Genomic DNA, 16,251 nt, shown 5'->3' on the forward strand with positions numbered 1-16,251 from the left:
GTGTGGAGTCCAGGAAAATTTCCGACAAACTTATATAGTGTGTGAGATGTGACTAAATCAGAGTTAAATTTAACGCTGGAAATGTGGAAATCACATGGAAAAAGGGAGCAGAGCCATTATTGGAAAGTCAACGCTCCCTCCACCAGTACTCTAGGCCAATTTCAGTTGTCTCTTCCTAAAGTGCCTCTTTGTGAAAGGACCAGGTGGTCTGTGTTTGCACTAATGATAACAAGGACTTCACCGAAACCTGAGGTTTATGGCACGGACCAAGACCGCACTCACCTGTCACACATTACCTATCAGAATAATGGGAGACTTGTGCGAAGGGTCCAGTGAATATGAAAAGTTTGAAAAGCACTGATTTGGGCGTAAAATTTCTTTTTAATTAATTAAAAATTGTAGCGCCAGGGCCCCACCCCAGACTGATGGAACAAAATTTCTCGCCATGTGGCTCAGGAAAAGGATATTAAAAAAAAAAAAAAAACAACAACAACAACAAAAAAAAACCCTTGAGTGAATGAAATGTACCTTCAAGAGTTGAGAACCTCTAATGATTACCTGCCTCTTATTTGTTTCTAATACACATACTATTGTGGGATTCAGCTTTTAAGAACCCGAGGCTCCCTGTGATCTCCAGGTAGAGAGTAAAGAGGTTTAAGGTCTATGATTATACTGTCACATGATCTGGGTCCGGGTCCTTGCTCTGACACTCACTGGTTATGTCAACTCATTGTGCCTTAGTTTCCTAGTCTGTAAAATGGATATGGTAATTGTACCTACCTAAATACAGTTGGCAGGCATATTGTGAGAACTCTGGGAGGTGTTTATTAAATAAATGGTCTACTTTAATTCATAAGTCTTTAAGTAGAATTTTCTAAGAGTTGGAAAATCTTAATATGACACTTGGGTTGTTGAGTGGATTTAAAAAAAATGTATGCAGCTATACTTTGCTAAATGTGATTTCTAATAGATGGCCTGAGGTTCTTTCATTGTAGTTCCTTGACTACGAGGCCTGAAAAGAGGGGGAATGGGGTTGAGGAGATTAAATTTAGGCAAAGTTCCTATAAGGAATGGGAAAGGGAACTAATGAGGAACAAAGTGACAGATTTCTGATCTGATTTTGGAAATCATACATTTGTCACAGGGTGGTAGTTACATAATTTCTTTCAGTGGTTCTGTGACTGGAGACTGGAGAAAGTATTGGCAGTGTCAATACAGGGATGGAGATTGCCAGGGTTCTTATTCCAGATAAACAAAGGGCTAAGGCATAATTGAAATTACTGCCCATGGGATTCACACTAGGTAGGAAGGGAAGCAAATTCAGGAGAGAGCCAATCAGAGAATGGAGGTGGGGAGTGCAGGAGTTTGAGGGCTGAAGATCCAGAACTGAGCCACTTAAAGTGTGGTCCAGGAACAGCAATGACATCACCTGGGAGCTAATTGGATTGCAGAGTCCCTTGTCTCCCCCTAAACCTACCAAAGCAGAACATGCATTTTAATAAGATTTCCAGATGATTCCTAAGTAGAGGTCAGAAAGGTTTAGTGTTAAGAGTGTGAAACACGGAGGAATAACAGATTGGCCTAATAGACTAAAACACTTAAGTCTAAGACTTTAGAGGTGATTTTCTAACCATAATAAAAGACAGAAGGAAAATAACATCATAAAAATGTATACCTTCTATATAGGAAAACTCAGCATAAAGGTTACCAGAAAAATTATACACCGAAAGAATTAATAGCTCTTACAAAACCAAGAATGGGCAAGGACATTAATAGGCAGTTCATAAAAGCAATAATACAAATGGCCAATAAACATAGTAAAATTTACCAACCTGGTTAGCAATCAAAGAATTACAAATTAAAAGGGCAAAGTAATATTATGTTTTACTTACCACCATGAAAGATTAAAAAGATTGATAATACCTAGAAATGCACAAGTTCTGGGGAAATGACATTTCTGCTATTTTAATGGAATTATAAATTGATACAGCTTTTCTGGAGGAAATCTGGGAATAGACATCAAAATTTAAAATACACTTTTCCTTGCTAAAAATTTAAGCTATAGAAGTAATTTGGAGAAGTGCTGAGTTTATATACTTTAGGATCTTTATAAGCAACACTTTCTAATTGTGACAAAGTAGATAAACAAACAACGCAGGTTAATTATATCAGTGGTTCTCAACTGGTTCTCAATCGGTGGAGGTTAATATTGCCAACAGGAGACATCTGGCAATAGGTGGAAATATTTTTGATTGCCATGACTGGGGAGGGTGGAACCACTGGCTCATAGTGGGTAGAGGGCACAAATGCTGCTAAACATCCCACAATGACAGCACAGCTCCCACAACAAAGAATTATCCAGCCCCAGATTCTGGTGCTGAGGCTGAGACATCCTGGGTTAAGTAAAGAATATTATAGCCATATAATAAATTATTTTTCAGCCATAGTAATTATGATGTAGATCTGTATTTGTTGAATTGGAAAGATAAGTCATTGAATGGCAAAAAGCAGATTATAAAAGTAAAATGAATTGTAAATTTCCATTTTGGAAAGCAAACAAACAAAAAAACTATTCCTAGCAAAAAGTTTAAAGGGTTACAAAATGCTGAGTGGTAAGTTCTGAGTTGCAAGGTTTTTTCTTTTTTAAATCCTTCTATGTTTTCTGAAAAAAATTTGCAGTAAACATGTGTTACCTCTTTTAATCAGAAAAACAATGAAGGCATTTTTCATCTAAAAGCAAAACAGAGCAAAAAGCACAGAAATGTCAGGGATAAACAGTTCTGAATGAAGAAAGGATCTAAAATTTCTTTGGAGTGAATTACAGAAGTGAAGAAGGTCACTGGAAAAGGGATATTAAGGAATTTAAAAAGCTAGGGTGATAGGTGATTCTGTCCAAGGACTCTGAAATTCCCTGAGATAGTGGTATTGGAACAGAAGGGAAGACTATGGTCAGGGACTAAATACCTCAATAGATGTCAACAAGAACAGGAAGACCAGTGTAACTAGACTTTGTGACCTGCAAGTTTGCTTTTTCCTTCTTCCAAAAGAAAGAAAGAAAATATGAACAAGACTCACTCTACTTACTCAGAAACAATCTTTCTTAAAACAAATTTAGGTATTAATCTGTCTCCTAATGTTGTACATTTGTTTCTGATATTTCACTATTATACACAGTAAATGGTCTTAGAGCTAAATCTTTTGAGCATATCCTTATCTCCTTAGGAACAGTTCTTACACATGCAATTTAAAACATTTGGTCAAGCTGTATTCCTATAAAATGTTGAAGGTATAACTTCAAAATATTAACAAAAGTTCTCATACAAATAGAGAGTAAACAGGTAAAGTTTTTATTTTAACTCATTATTGGGGAAGTCAGCAGGAAACAAAGCTGGTTCGAAGAAAGATATGGTAAATAATGTTTTATATATATATCAATGTAAGAAAAAAAGAATACCGAAATCATTCTAAATTATTGCCAAATTAGCTATAAATCTGATTAATGTCCTACAGAGCAATAAACTATAACCTTTGGTGCTATCTTCTCTAAAAGCAGAAGTCATTTTCATCTGTATGGGACAAAAATTATTTGTATCTCTATTAGACAACAATATTAGCATCTTACCAATTTTCTACAAATTCACATTTAAATTTCTTTTTTAAAAAAGACAAGGTTTTGCCTGTATCTGTTAAAGAAATTGATTAATAATTAATAACCTTCTAAAAACAGAAAGTGCCAGACCCAGATGGGTTCACTGGTGAATTTAATGTTTAAGGAAGAAATTTTACTAATTCTCCACAATCTCTTTCAGAGGACAGAGGCAGAGGGAATACATCCTAACTCATTCTATGAGGCCAGAATTACTCTTATACTAAAATCAGACAAATACAAGAAAAGAAAACTACAGATCAATATCTCTCATTGACATAGATGCAAAAATCCTCAACAAAATATTAGCAGATTGAAGCCAAAAAAGTATAAAAAGAATTACATATCATGACCAAGTTGGATTCATCCCAAGCATACAAGGCTGATTCAATATTTGAAAATCAAATAATGTAATCCATTCACATCAACAGACTAGAAATAAAGAAATACCACGTGATCATAGCAATAGATGCAGAAAATGCATTTGAGAAAATCCAACACTCATACTTGATAAAAACTCTCAGTTAACTAGAAACAGAAGAGAACTTTCTCAAATTGACAGGCTATCTATAAAAAACCTACAGCTAACACCATACTGAATGGTGAGAGACTTGAAGCTTTCCTACCAAGCGTAGGAACAAAGCAAGGCTATCCCCTCTTACTACTCCTTTCAACATCGTATTTGATGTCCTTGGAATAGAATAAGGAAAAAAAGAAAGAAAGAAAGAAAATAAATACAATTGGGAAGGAAGATATAAAACTGTCTCTGTTCACAGATGACATGATCATCTATGTAGAAGATCTGAAAGAATTGCCAAAACAAACAAAAACACCTCCCAGAACTAATAAGTGATTATAGCAAAGTTGCAGGATACAAGGCTAGTATATAAAAGGCAAATGCTTTCCTATATACTAACAGGTGAAATCTAAAATTAAAAACACAGCACCATTTACATTAGCAGTCCCCAAAAAAGAAATACTTAGGTGTAAATCTAACAAAATATGTACAAGATCTATATGAGGAAAACTATAAAACTCTGGTGCCCAAAATCAAAGAGGAACTAAATAAATGGAGAGATACTCTGTGTTCATGTATAGGAAGACTCAGTATTGTCAGGATGTCAGTTCTTCCCAACTTGATCCGTAGATTCAATCCCAATTAAAATCCCAGCAAGTTATTTTACAGATATAAATAAACTGATTATAAAGTTTATTTGGAGAGGCAAAAGACCCAGAATAGCCAACACAATTAGTTAAAGAAGAACAAAGACTGACACTATCCAACTTCAAGACTTACTATAAAGCTACAGCAGTCAAGACAGTGAGGTACTGGTAAAAGACTAAACAAACAGATCAATGTTAGCAATCTCCCATAACTCACTCTCCCCACCCTCAACATCCTCTTTTGTCTTTAGCTGAGGATGGTATTTGAGGTCAAGGCTTAAGCCATTTTGGCAAGTTACTTAGTTTGTCTGTCTCTCCCACGTATACACATTACTAAACTTTAGTTTGATTTTCTCCCATTAATCTGTCTCATGTCAGTTTAATTCTTAGACCAGCCAGAAGAAGCTAGAAGGGTAGAGGGAAATTTCTTCCTCCTCGACAACACCACCAAAGATATAAATCATGAAAAAAAATTTGATGAGCTGGACTTCATTAAAATGAAAAACTTCTGCTCAGCAAAAAGGCAATATTGAGAGAATTAGATGACAAACCACAGGCTGGGGAAAAACTAGTTGCAAAAGACAATCTGATATAGGACTGTTATAGTAAATATACAAAGAACTGTTAAAAGTCAACAATAAGAAAGCAAACAACCTGATTTTAAAATGGGCCAAAGATCGTAACAGACGCTTCACAAAAGAAGAACTTTAGATGGCAAATAAGCATATTAAAAGATGCTGCACGTGGTAAGTCATCAGGGAAATGCAAATTAAAACAATGAGATACCACTACACACCTATCAGAGTGGCCAAAATCGGGAACACTGGTAACACCAGATACTGATGAGGATGTGGAACTCTCATAACATTGCTGGTGGGAAAGCAAAATAGTACAGACACTTGGAAGACAGTCTGGTGTTTTCTTACAAAACTAAACATATTCTTATCATATAATTCAGCAATCTTGCTCCTTGGTATTTACCCAGATGAGTTGAAAATTATGGCCACACACAAAAAACTGCACAAAGATGTTCATACCAGCTTTATTTATAATTGCCAAAGCTTGGAAGCAACCAACATGTCCTTCAGTAAGTGAATGGAGAGACTGTAGTGCATCCAAACAGTGGAATGCTATCCAGTGCTAAAAAGAAATGAGCTAGCTAGCTGTAAAGACATGGATGAAACTTAAACGCATATTAGTAAGAGAAAGAAGCCAATCTGAAAAGGCTACATAGTATATGATTGCAACTATTTGACACTCTGGGAAAGGCAAAATTATGGAGACAATAAAAAGACCAGTAGTTGCCAGGGTGGGGTTGGAGGGGCAGGGGATGAATAGGCAGAACATACAGGGTTTTAGGGCAGTGAAAAGACTCTGTATGATATTATAATGATGGATACATGTCATTACACATTTGTTCAAACCCACAGAATGTACAATACCAAAAGTGAACCCTTAGGTAAACCATGAGTGATTAGGTATTTATAATATGTCAATGTAGGTTCATCCTTGGTGGAAAATTTACTGTTCTGGTGAATGATGTTGATAATGGGGAGGCTCTCCCCTATAAGGGCAGTGATTATATGGGAAATCTCTGTACCTCTTTCTTCTCAATTTTATTGTAAACCTACAACTGCTCTTAAAAAATTGTCTTCAAAAGAAAGACAAGTTTTCATGAAACTTCACATGTAGACTATGATGTCTCAGGCTAATGGCACTCAGTGATTCTTTCCACTGCCTGCTGCTTCCTTATATCTGAGAGGGGCTGGGTATTTACCAAGCATGGCTCTCCTCCCTCAGCCCTTCACCTACCTCCTGCAAACTAGCTCCCCCAAATCAGATCTCCACCTCCACCAAAACTGGATTTGTTAGTTCTTGATAAAAATAATAGAAGGAAGTGACTTTACATGTTGTAGAATCAAAAGATTACTATTTTTAGTCAGGGATATGAAAGTTGTCAGTGAAAAGCTAGATGGTTTCCATTAAGGTCCAAGATTCTGTCCTTCTCCTAGACAACCACAGAGTGATATCTAAACAGTGGGACCCAGAAGTTTAAAGAATACAGTTCAACTCAAGCACTCTAAAACAAGAACTCTGTAGTCTGTACTGTACATTTTTTTTTGGTTGGTTCTTTTATTTTTTAGAACTGTACAGCTTTTTAATAAGCATTTCTCTAGGGATGGTGATTGTGTTTTCTATTTGTTATGCAAGCTGTTTATCAAAAGCTAAGCAGAACAGTTCTTTTATCTCAGATGTATGACTGTAAATAGATTAATATTCCTTTGGGAGATTTAGAAAGGGTTTGTGTTTGGGATAAACTTCTGAATTCTAGAATTTTTAATGGCACACAGAAAGAAAGGAATGAAAAATACTATGTAAGTCATCAAAAAGCACAACATAGCTCTTGGAAAAGTAGTATAACAATCTAGAGCCATAACTGCAGAAGCAACCACCATTATCTCTGTTCCCATGGTCCCTCTTCAGTGCTGCGTCATTGTGGGGGTAAACCTGCTTGCTGCTCTGCCCTGTCCTCTCCCTTCCTCCCTTCCTTCCTTCCTTCCTTTCTTCCTCTCTTTAATTCATTTATTCTTTTCTTTATCAGTTATTTATTGTGGACCCTGGGCCAGGCACTGTGATATCTCCTAGGAAATACAACTGTGAATAAAACAGGCCAAATCCCTACCCTTATGTAGCTTACATTCTAGAAGAGTCAGAGTTCTCCTCTGAAGAATCACATATATTCTAAGAAACGTGTGGTCTTTCTTGGGAGCTGGCTTGATATTATTTTCTACTTCTTATATCTTATCTGCAGTGGTTTGGACCACATTCCACACTGCATAGCACAACCTTATTGCCTCAACATTTTATCTGTCTAGTGACAGTGGAGCAAAATGAAAGTTTAATCGGATCAAAGTTCAGTGTGTCCTGACAAACCAGTTGAGGACCACCGTCAGGAAAAATCTGTACAAGTGTGGTATTTAATTTAGTCCAGGAAGATACCCCAACTAGAGTGAGCTGTGTCCCCCACGGCATCTAGGTCAGTGCTCAGTACACACTTGCCAATTTATGATTGTTACTCTAGGAAGGATATTGAAAACAGTCTAAATCAGCCTAAATCATGTCCATTCAACAATGACCTCCACAAAATCAAATTATGAATATACTCAGATGACACCCAAAATAAATCCTTTTGTCTTCTCATGATTGACTAATTGATTCATTCAGTCTGTCAATAATAATTTATTGACCATCTAAGAATATGCTAAGCACTGTGAATACCATGGTGGAAAAGAGAAACATAGCCTTCACTTTGACAGAGTTTATGTTCTATGTAAGACACCCAGTTTGTGTCCAGTGAATTGCTTGTCGCAGGGGGAGAAACCCCATGACCCCACATTGAAATTAGGTGTTCAGAACCCCTTTAGATGGGGAACAGTTATTAGAGTTGTTTGGAGAGTGGGGATGCTGGAAATGGATAGAAAATACGACAGTATATAATGTGTAAAAGTATATCCCAACATGTTTATAATGTGTGTGAACAAATGTAATAAAAATGATATCAGTATATAAAATAAAACATACTATTCTGTCTGGGCCCTCCATTTCTCCATCCTTTAGGTTTCAGCTTAAACAGACATATCTTGAAGAAGCCTTCTCTGACCTCCACTCATGCCCACCCCAACCTGATTAGCACCTTCTGTTGGTCTGTCTCATAATAGCCGGCAATTTCCTACTTATAATACACACCAAAATGGTCACTGAGTGGTTGTTTATCTCTGTGACTTCCCCAAAGAACAATATGCCAGGCACTGTTTTGTTATAAGCTCTTTGCACATAGTAACTCTCATTTAATATATGCAACTCTATAAGATACCTACAAATCTATGTTTGGTACCATGATTAATTCACTTTACAGATAAAGACGTGAAAACACAGAGAGGTTAGGAAACATGCTCAAAGCTAAACAGTAAGTGACAGAACCAGAGTTTAAATTTGGGCAATCTGGCTCCATGGACTTAGATTTTAGCAATTTACTATATTGCTCATCATGTATAATATATTGATACTCAGCCCCAACTGCATTACTAAGAGCAAGAGACATACCTTTCATGTCCAACAGGAAGAAGGCTGCTATTTTACAACCCAGCAGGAGGAAGGAAGAATTTTTCCTTGCTGGGGCACTGCCCAGAGACTATCACAACTCAGCCAATAAAAAGCCACTACACTTTAAACTCCCAATTTCCACCAATGGACTCTTTGCTTATAACAGCTCCTCCCAACTCCCCCTTCTCCTCTATGAAGGAATTGTTGTCTCCTTTGTTCTCTGGACTTGCCTTAGTTCTCCATAGATTTCATGTTGTGAATTGCAATTCTGTGCTGTTTCTTGAATAAACCCATTTTGCTGGTAAAATAACCAGCTGTATTACTGTTTTAAGCCAACACTATCTACCCAGGGTAGTGTTAGATGATGAGGTTACATGTTCAGTCCTACAAGCCTGGCCCCTGGTCCTGTTATCCTCCCACCCACCTTCAGCTGGTAATAGCAAATCCTGAACTTCTGACTAACCGGCTATAGATTAAAGTTTTCCAGAGTCCCTTCCTTGGGTTCAGTTAATTTGCTGGAATGGCTCACGGAACTCAGAGAAATATTTTACTTACCAATTTATTATAAAAGATTATAACTCAGGAACAGCCAGATGGAAGAGATGCAGAGAGCAAGGTATGTGGGAACATCTCTGAGCTGCCCTGCTCTCCAGATGAGCCTCTCTTCCCAAATCTCCACCAACCCAGCATCCCTGTAAACCCCCTCATTTGGGGTTTTTTATGGAAGTCACTACATAGGCATGATTGATTAAATCACTGGCCATTGGCAACTGATTCAAACCCCAGCCCCTCTCCCTTCCCCTGATCCAACTCTCTAATCAGATGGTTGGCTCTCATGTCAACCAGTCCCTATCCTTATGTGCAAAAGTCATCTCCTTTTTATATAAGAGACATCATTATGCTCTGATCACTTAGCAAATTCCAAGGATTTTAGGAGCTCTGTGCCAAAAACTTAATGAAGACCAAATATATATTTATTATTATAAATCACAATATCAGAACATTGAAAGCAAACTCTCAAGGCCCAAAATACAATCTAACAAACAAACAAATAGGACTCAAACCTTTAAGAGTTCTGAGCTTTTGCTGGGCTAGGCCTTTATTTGACTCCTATTAGGAATAATTTTCAGACTGTGGAAGAGTTATTTCAGTTTCCCCTTTCCAGAATCAACAGAAATATTGAAACTTAAGTTTTATAATTGTTTCCTTGATCTGTGCCCCTAAATAGTCCAGATTTTATTATCTAGCTAGATAGCTAGAATATGGGTATCAGATAAATACTGCTAACAATTTATTTTCTGGAGTTTCATTGAAAGTGTGAAACTACCAATTTTATGATCTTAGGTGATCATTCTCTGGGGAAGATGGACGAGGGGTGATGAGTGGTCTTGTTTACCTGCTCACTTCCAGAGTGAAGGTGGAGACACCTGCTCCTAAACCAGATGGACTAAAAGAGTAGAGGAGGGGCTGGTTCCTCAAAGGGAAAAAGAGGTGCATATATTTGAATAAAGTGAATAACTAATGCACAGAAAAGACAAGTGCATGTTACAACCGTCTAGATTGTAACAATTCCAAATTACTGACTGCAGTGCTGTGAGCACATGTTCCTCTTTGAGTAAATCAAGAATTAGCACATTCCATTCTGGAGAACATATAGAACCGCTTTGGGAGAGCCCCTTCAGCCGGGACAGCCACTCCAAGTACAGCTTTTTTTTTTTTTTTTTTTTTTTTTTTTGAGGGAGTTCCCAGAAAAACTCAACGTGAGATCAGATAGCTGACCTAGGCAAGCCCATTCCCTGCTTCAGAATTATGAGAAGCAATTGGCATGAAAATAATTACTGAGGGCATTGATATACTGCATAATGTTGTGTAGTATATTAATGTTACAAAAACTGGATTTCCAGAAATGGAAACCTTTTGTAACTTGTAACAGTAAAGCAAGGAGGAAGGGCGTGAAGTAGATTTATGTTGTGCCTAAGTTAAGCTGGAGCCGTGCTATCCAGAGTTCCTTTCCCTACATAGTTCTGGATCGCTTTGGCCACAAGGGATGCTTTGCCTAAGACTTGGAAGGTGGGAATGAAGCATCTAGCCTTTCTGTGCTCAGAAGATCAGGGCAGCAGAGCTGTTGCAGCTCAGGCTTCTCTGCTGGCTCACCTGGCTGGTGTAGCAGCTGGGCCCACAGCTCCTCCAGATCTGCCCAGATCTCCTCCTTCAGCTTCTGTGACTCCTGGGCCAGGTGCTTGTCTACCCCTGGCAAAGATGCCTACTGCTACTGGAAGTCATTCTTGCATGGAAGTGGGAGGCTTGGAGGGAGGGGGGTACCAGTGTGGGTTCCAGTCTGTCCTGGAGGATTCCTGCTGGTGCCCACAGGCTCCAGTCTGTCACTGCTCTCTCCCACTACGTGGCCATCTTTCCTCCCTGACTACCTGCCCTGCAGACTGCAAGCCCCAGCACCAGATGCAGCAGCAAAAGTCCTAGTTAGGTAGAGCATTGAATGAGCTCCAACAGTCACTCATTCAAGATCCAATCCTTAAAACAAATCCCTTACTCTATGTCATTCTTAGTGGTTCTACTTCTCTCATTTAACTCCGACTAGGAGTTAAAGATATAGACATTAAAATCTGGCAATCTGAAAGATCCAGAATTGCCAAAGCATTACTGAAGAAAAAGAACAAGGCTGGAGAAATAATCCTCCCAGACTTCAGACAATACTACAGAGCAACAGTAATCAACAGTGTGGTACTGTCACAAAAACAGACATATGGATCAATGGAACAGAATAGAGAGCCCAGAAATAATCCCACAGATCTATGGTCAATTAATCATCGATAAAGAAATCAAGAATGTACAATGGAGAAAAGAGAGTCTCTTCAGCAAGTGGTGTTAGGAAAGCTAGACAGCCACGTGTAAATCAATGAAGTTAGAACACTCTCTCACACTATATAGAAAAATAAACTCAAAATGGCTTGAAGACTTAAACATAAGACAGGACAACATAAAATTCCTAAAAAGAGAACATAGGCAAAACATTCTCTGACATAAATTGTACCAATGTTTTCTTAGGTCAGTCTCCGAATGCAATAGAAATAAAAGTAAAAATAAACAAATGGGACCTAGTTACACTTATAAGCTTTTGCACAGCAAAGGAAGATAAACAAAATGAAAAGACAACCTATAGACTAGGAAAAAAATATTTGCAAATGATGCGACTGACAAGGGCTTAACTTCCAGAATATACAAACAGCTCATACAACTCAAAAACAACAATAACAACAAAAACCCAATGAAAAAATGGGCAGAGGACCTAAACAGACATTTCTCCAATGAAGACATACTGATGGCCCATAGGCACATGAAAAGCTCAATATTGCTAATTATCAGAGAAATACAAATCAAAACTACAATAAGGTAGCCCCTCACACCAGTCAGAATGGCCATCATTCAAAAGTCCACAAACAATGAATGCTGGAGAGGTTGTGGAGAAAATGGAACCCTCCCACACTATTGGCGGTAATGTAATTTGGTGCAGCCACTAAGGAAAACAGTATGGAGATTCCTTAAAAAACTAAAAATAGGCTTACCATCTGACTCAGCAATCCCACTCCTGGGTGTATATCCAGAGGAAACTCTAATTCAAAAAGATACATACACCTCAATGTTCATAGCAGCATCATTTAATATAATAGCTAAGACATGAAAGCAACCTAAATGTCCATCAACACATGATTAGATAAAGAAGTTGTGGTATATATACACAATGGAATACTACTCAGCCATAAGAAAGAATGAAATAATGCCATTTTCAACAACATGGATGGACCTAGAGATTATCATACTAAGTGAAGTAAGTCAGAGAGAGAAGGACAAATATCACATAATATCACTTATATGTGGGATCTAAAAAAAGGAGACAAATGAACTTTTTATAAAACAGAAAGAGACTCACAGACATAGAAAACAAATTTACGGTTATCAAAGGGTAAGGGGGGAGGGATAAATTAGGAGTTTGGGATCGATTAGAAGATACAAACTACTATATAAAGAATAGATAAATAACACGGTCCTATGGTATAGTGCAAGGAACTATATCTTGTAAGAACCTATAATGAAAATGAATATGAAAAAGAACACATATATAAATGACTGAAACACTATGCTGTACACCAGAAACTAACACAACATTGTAAATCAACTATATACTTCAATTAAAAAAAGAAAAAATGTCTGACAATCTGATGGTGCCACTTCCAACTGTATGACCTTGGGCAAGTTAATCTGTGCCTACTTTCCCCATCTGTTAAATGGGAACATTAATCCTCTTCTTCTAAGATTTTCGTGGGATAAATGAAAATCACTTAAGTGACTAGCCTTCAACAACATTCAACAATTTTTGTGTGTATGGTAGGGGGGAGGCTCCCAGTGTTTGGGAATACAATGGAGAGCAGGTAAACTGGTCCCTATTCTGATCATGTGTGAAGTTACATGGGAATTGACAAATTGACAAGGACAGTGTGAACTGACAAGAATTGACAAGTACAGTGTAAAACATATTGCTATAAGGGGAGGAAGGAGGAGGATAGGAGGACCAGCTTAGTCTTGGTGGTGAGCAGGGTGGGGTGGGATATGTTCAGGAAGGATTCCCAGAGGAAATGGCACCTAAACTGAATGTGAAGGCAGTCAGAAGCCCTTGAGCCTTCTAAGAAGAGGGCACTGTGTGAGCCAACCTGAGAGGTAAGGGAGAGCTTGATGATTGTATCATTGTCAGAATTTACACTGTATGTTTGGAATGTTGGCCCTCCAGCGCCCACCACCAGTGGGTCTTGTGTCCAGAGCAGAGATGAGAGACGGAGATTGGGAGGTGGGTAGAGCCCAGGAGAGCAGAGCCCCACCAGGAACCAGGAGGTTTACTCAGAAGCCAGCCCGTCTGGCTGGGAGCACATCTCTAGACTGGGAGCAGAGGTATAAAGCAATTTTAGGGCTGTGTTCTAGCAAGTATATGTGATTTTTTAAAATTAAATTTTAAAAAATTGAAATGTAGTTAATGTGCAGTATTATATTAGTTTCAGGGATATTACACAATGATTTGACATCTATATACATTATGAAATGATTACCATGATAAGTCTAATAACCATCTGCCCCCATACAAAGTTATTACAATACCACTGACCATGTTCCTTATGCTGTGTATTACATCCCTGGGACTTACTTCTTATATAACCAGAGGTTTGTTAACCCCCTTCATCTGGTTTGTCCACCTTCCCTACCCACTCCCTTCTAGCAATCATCATTTGTCCACTGTATCTATCAATCTGTTTTCAGTTTGTTTTGTTAGTTTGTTTCTTTGTTTTTTTAAGATTCCACCTATAAGTGAGATCATGTGGTATTTGTCTTTCTCTGTCTGACTTAGTTCACTTGGCCAGATACCCTCCAGATCTATCCATGTTGTTGCAAATGTGACTTTCTTTACAAGAAGAGGAAAAGGAAGAAGGGCAGAAAAAAAGAGCCAGACACCAAGAGTTACATAAGGTAAAGGCCACGGGGGCACCACGTGGGGAGAGAGAGGAAGTTGGAATCCGTGAGTGGGTGTTTGCTGAACTGGACCTTCAACTAGCCTCTCCTAGACCTGTGTGCCCCTATTGCTGCAGCCTGGGAGGTGATGGGGCGGGGGTGGGGGAAGGCCTTCATATCCAGGAGATCAAGAGAGTGTATATTCTTGAAAGTCTTACTTAAAGATTGTTTTATCGGGGGAAAGCCTATTTGAAAATGTATCCAACAGATACATTACTTAACAATGCAAATACCACTTTTTTTTTTTTCTTTTTTAGAACGAAAATGAGCCTTCAAAGAAATGTCACAGTTGAGGAGAGCTGCTTCCTGCTCTTCCCTCAGATTCAGGCTAATGAGTCCAAGGCCCCTCTCTCTGTTCTGACATTGGGAATATTTGGGAGGAGAAAGAATTTGATGAGAAACTGGTCAAGAAGCATCAGTTTAAGGCCCAGGTGAGCAGCAGGCCTGAGCTTGCTTTTCTCTGAAGGCTAGTTCTTCCCAGTTCCCACCTCCAGGACTGGCTACACAATTTGTAGGGCCCAGGGCAACATGAAGATGTGAGGTTCCATGTTCAAATTATTAAGAATTTCAAGACAGAGAAACCATGGCATTAAACCAAGTCCCTGAGAGACTGCAGGTCTCACACCCACAAAGCTGGCCCTGCCTGCTCCTCTCCCCTCTTCCAAACACACATCTAGGACATTTCTGAGGCAGAGCACCAGCTGAAGAGAGAGAAGAGAGACCTTCCCCAGTTTGCCCTGTTTATAGTCTTTTTCACACTCTGAGGGGCTTTGCCTTCTCCTGATTGCTGGGAGGAGGACAGATCAGGCAAGATTCCACAGAAGTCCCATCTTGTCCATGAATTCTGCAGGTGTCCTGTTGTCTGCCTGTTTCCCCCTTGAAAGCAGGAAGGGAGGAAACCCACTTGTGGCTGACCCTATACACCTCCTCTGTGCTTACCAGGGGGCCAGAAGAACCCGAGGCTTGAGCTCTGATACCTGTGTTGTGTCCTGGCTGACACTGGCTGGCTCATTATCTTCTTCCAAAATTTACAGGTGACCTAACCCAAACTGCTATTTCTCAAGAAGATATGGCAGGCTGGAAAGGTAGGTACCAGTTTATGGAAAATAGCTTTCTGTATAAGTTATCATTGTGGGACCCAGCCCAGGACATCAATACAAATTGCCTCTACAGAATGTTTGGCTTCATATTAGATAATGAACTCAAAGCAGTACCCTTCAATGAAGAGTGAAAAGCTTTTTCCAGCCTGTTTATACTTTTCTTTTCCTTTTCTGCTTAAAGAATCCTCTTTCATGGTTTAAAAATCTTACAGAAATAGTTCTTTCGTATTTCCATGTCTTGAATATCCTTCCTTCTAACTCTACCTGTTTGAATTCTATCTAGCCTTCAAGACCTATTTAGAAGCCACAATCATTTCAAGACTCTTTTTTGACAGTTCTAGCCCTATATTCCTTTGTTTGTGTTTTTCCTACCTACTTTGTAATGTATCCTAAGGTGTTTGTTCAATAAATATTTATTGAACACCTACTATGCACCAGATATACTCACCTTTATTTTAAATTCATTCATTGATTCACAAATACTGGCTTGGGTACTGCTCTGGTCTGAATGTTTGAGTCCTTCCCAAATTTGTACGTTGAAAACCTAACATCCAAGGTGATGATATTAAGAGGTAGAGTCTTTGGGAGGTACTTAGGTCATGAGGGTGGAGCCATCATGCATGGCACTAATGCTTCTATGAAAGAGACCCCACAGAGCTCCCCAGG

This window comes from Camelus bactrianus, chromosome 12 (assembly GCF_048773025.1).
Source record: "Camelus bactrianus isolate YW-2024 breed Bactrian camel chromosome 12, ASM4877302v1, whole genome shotgun sequence".
In the NCBI taxonomy this organism is placed as follows: domain Eukaryota; kingdom Metazoa; phylum Chordata; class Mammalia; order Artiodactyla; family Camelidae; genus Camelus; species Camelus bactrianus.